This window comes from Mus caroli, chromosome 9 (genome assembly GCF_900094665.2).
Source record: "Mus caroli chromosome 9, CAROLI_EIJ_v1.1, whole genome shotgun sequence".
In the NCBI taxonomy this organism is placed as follows: Eukaryota; Metazoa; Chordata; class Mammalia; order Rodentia; family Muridae; genus Mus; species Mus caroli.
The window spans coordinates 9149940-9153566 of NC_034578.1; positions in this window are offsets into that span (position 1 = coordinate 9149940).

Consider the following 3627-nt stretch of genomic DNA (forward strand, 5'->3'; position numbering starts at 1 on the left):
TATAGCTATGTTCTGGCATCCAACAAGCATAAACATGTCTTAGAAATTGAGTGTAAGCATTTGTCACAAGTGGCACCAAAACCAATCAAGTGAGAAAAAGGTACCTGAGGTAAAATGTCCACTGCCTCATCAGGCACACACTCACAGACATGCACATGGACTTACAAAGCATGAGTTAGCATCCAGGGGCTCTGTGTGATCAGACTGGGTTTTCCATCCTTTGACCTGATGTGTCATTATACCTCAAGAGAGTCAGGACTGCGTCTACCCATAGAACATTATCATCACAGTGTAAGTCAAGCCATTTCTAGCAAAAGATTTGAAATCCAAGCAGGGAGATACTTAAAGTAAAGAAATAATTTATTGTTGCAAAATGTATAATGAGTTTCATGTTGCACAAGAAAATATTACAGAAAATTAGCTATAAATGAATCTTAATATTAATTATAATGAAGGAAACATCAAAGGTGTATACTGATAAAGCATTAATTAGGCAAGTATCAGAAAATCATATTTAAGCTGTGGTCCAAGTATGGGAGAACACCCACATAATTACCCACAGGGAATTCAATTATTATATAATTCTTTTTCTGATAGTACTAAATTATGTCTGGCAAGTTCAGATTTACATTATAAAGAGCACAGCAGTATCACTGTTACCAACTAGAAAGAAGGATGCAGTTCACTCTCTCTTTAGGAATCTGTTCTCTGGCCATCATTCAACAAAAGTAAGATGTACAAGAACATGACATATCAAATTCATTCAGCAGAATATAAATTGCCTCATAAAGGCTCTTCCTGATCTTTTGATTGTCAGATAGTATAACACAAGGAAGGAAGGAAGAAAAGGTTGGTGGTTATCAAATATCAGGAAACTGAATGACATTTGATGAGTTTTAGATTCTTTTAATTTTAGTAAATTTCCACAGAACATATCTAACTCATTGGCCCAAGAAAATGATCTCCCTGTTCTGCCTCTTAAATATGTTTGTTTTTCTTCCTGGGGAAGACTAATCATTAATCATTTTCACATTCGCAGTTATATTAGTGTTGTTTCATCCAGAAAAGAAGATCTATTGAAAAATAAATGTGTGCAGTGTTTAAAGTGATTCTGTACAGAGATAATATAGATAAAATATCTATCATGAAAACCAAGATGCATTTGGTAGCAGGTAAGAATAGAAGAAACTAATTGTTTGAGAAAGGATACAGTCAATGATCCACAGACAGTATTAAATTGTAAAACTTCAACATTAATCCAATTTAGTACTTATCCTCTCTTCCCCCAGAAATAGTAGATTAGACATTATCAAAACCTGGTAAGATTTTTTTAAACTCTTCCCCTGACCTGTGTCTCATAATGGTTTCCCAGAAGATTCACAACTAAAATTAACTAGCAAGTAGTCTGAGTGAGAGACAAATCTTTTACAAACCTTAATATACAAAAGGCTCAACAAGTGCTTATTGAGAACATGATATCTAGGGTTCTACTTTCTCAAATCATAGTTTAGCCATCTGTGTATGGCCAACGAAATGTAAATAAGCCCTCTTTGAATACTAATCAGTGCTGAGCATACCAAAACCCACTACAAAGAATAGCTCTTAAACATTAGCTGTGTATAAACATCAAACCTAAGGTAAAATATGAAGGCAGGTTCTACAGATTCCTTCATCATCAGAAAATACAGATCCATAAATCCTGAAAAAATCATGATGAAAATATACTCTGAAACAAACATACACAGCAATACTATCTATCTATCTATCATCTATCTGTCTGTCTGTCCATATAAACAGATTTACAACACATCTCATTACCCTCTACCTTCCCCTCATAGATAAGTTGATACAATTTTGGAGGGTGAAGAGAGACACAAAGTAGAGGAAACCGGAGTTGAAGATCTCCTTATGGTGTCCACTATGCACATTCTAATGGCACTAATAGAAACGATGTTATATTTAATTAACTACAAGCCAGCAAACTAGAACAGATGTTATATTTAAATAACTACAAGCCAGCAAACAGTAATAACTTTAATATACATAATTAAAGGAACTCGAGTTCCATGGTGAAATTGGTTATATATGTTCCCCAATTTCAGCCCATCTCATAAATGTGGTTTGCTTAACCTCTCTCAGGGGAGAATGCTACTCTAAAGATTATAATCAACCTCCAGGTGGAAATATGCCATAACCTTCCTTATGAGGAGTTAATCTATGACTCAAGTCATGACCTGTCTAAAAATCAATCTGCTGAAAGATAGGACAAGAATTGGGAGATGGGTTTACAACATGGTTTCATGTTACAGTATGGGATAGCAGAAATAATAGCCCTATAATGAGAAAAATGTTCCTTCCTTTCAAGATTCCCACACATTAGTGAAGTCTCCTAATAAGTAGTATACAAGGGCTTCATGAGTCCACCCACTTTTCTAAACTACCCAGAAAAATATTACTTTTCATTTCTTTGTTTATCTCTTGTCTGAGGATGTTGCATGCATTTCCTATTCTTTCTTTTCTCTGCTCCAAAATCTCCTTCCCAACCATCTGGCTGACTGCCACCAAGTGGCTCAAGGGACATGAACTTTGCTATCATTGTTTTTTACTTACTTACTTACTTACTTACTTACTTACTTACTTACTTACTTATTTTTATCTTCTTTGGTTTTTACCTTTTGTACTTTCTTCTTTATTCTCCTTAGAGCTTTGCTGAGATCCACATGATACCTACCCTGGGATGTTTTCATTTTCTTTTCTTTTCTTTTCTTTTCTTTTCTTTTCTTTTCTTTTCTTTTCTTTTCTTTTCTTTTCTTTTGTTTTTGTAACCTCTAATAAAATTGTCCAAGCTTGCAATCCCACCAGCAAAGGAGAAGTGTTCATCTTTCTCCACATCCTCACCAGCATCTGCTGTCACCTGAATTTTTAATCTTAGCCATTCTGACTGGTGTGAGGTGGAATCTCAGGGTCATTTTGATTTGCATTTCCCTAATAACTAAGGATGATGAACATTTTTTTTTAGGTACCTTTCACCCATTCAAGATTCTTCAGTTTAGAATTCTTTGTTTAGCTCTGTACCCCATTTTAATGGGGTTATTTGGTTCTCTGGACTCTAACTCCTTGAGATCTTTGTACATTTTGGATATTAGCCATCTATTAGATGTAGGGTTTGGTAAACCTTTTTCCATTATGTAGGTTGCCTTTTTGTTCTGTTGACAATGTCCATTGTCTTAAAGAAGCTTTTCAGTTTTATAAGGTCCCATTTGTCTATAGTTGATGTTAGAGCCCGAGCCATGGTGTTCTGTTCAGCAAAGTTTCCCCTGTGCCAATGTGTTTGAGGTTCTTTCCCTCTTTCCCTTGTGCTAGATTTAGTATATCTGGTTTTATGTGGAGGTCTTTGATACACTTGGGCTTGAGATTTCTACAAGGAGATATGAATGGATCAATTGACCAAGCTATACCATTCCTGAGAATATACCCAAAAGATGTTCCAGCATATAAAAAGGACACATGCGTTTGGAGCTGTGATGGAAGGATGGACCATCTAGAGACTGCCATATCCAGGGATCCATCCCATAATCAGCTTCCAAACGCTGACACCATTGCATACACTAGCAAGATTTTGCTGAA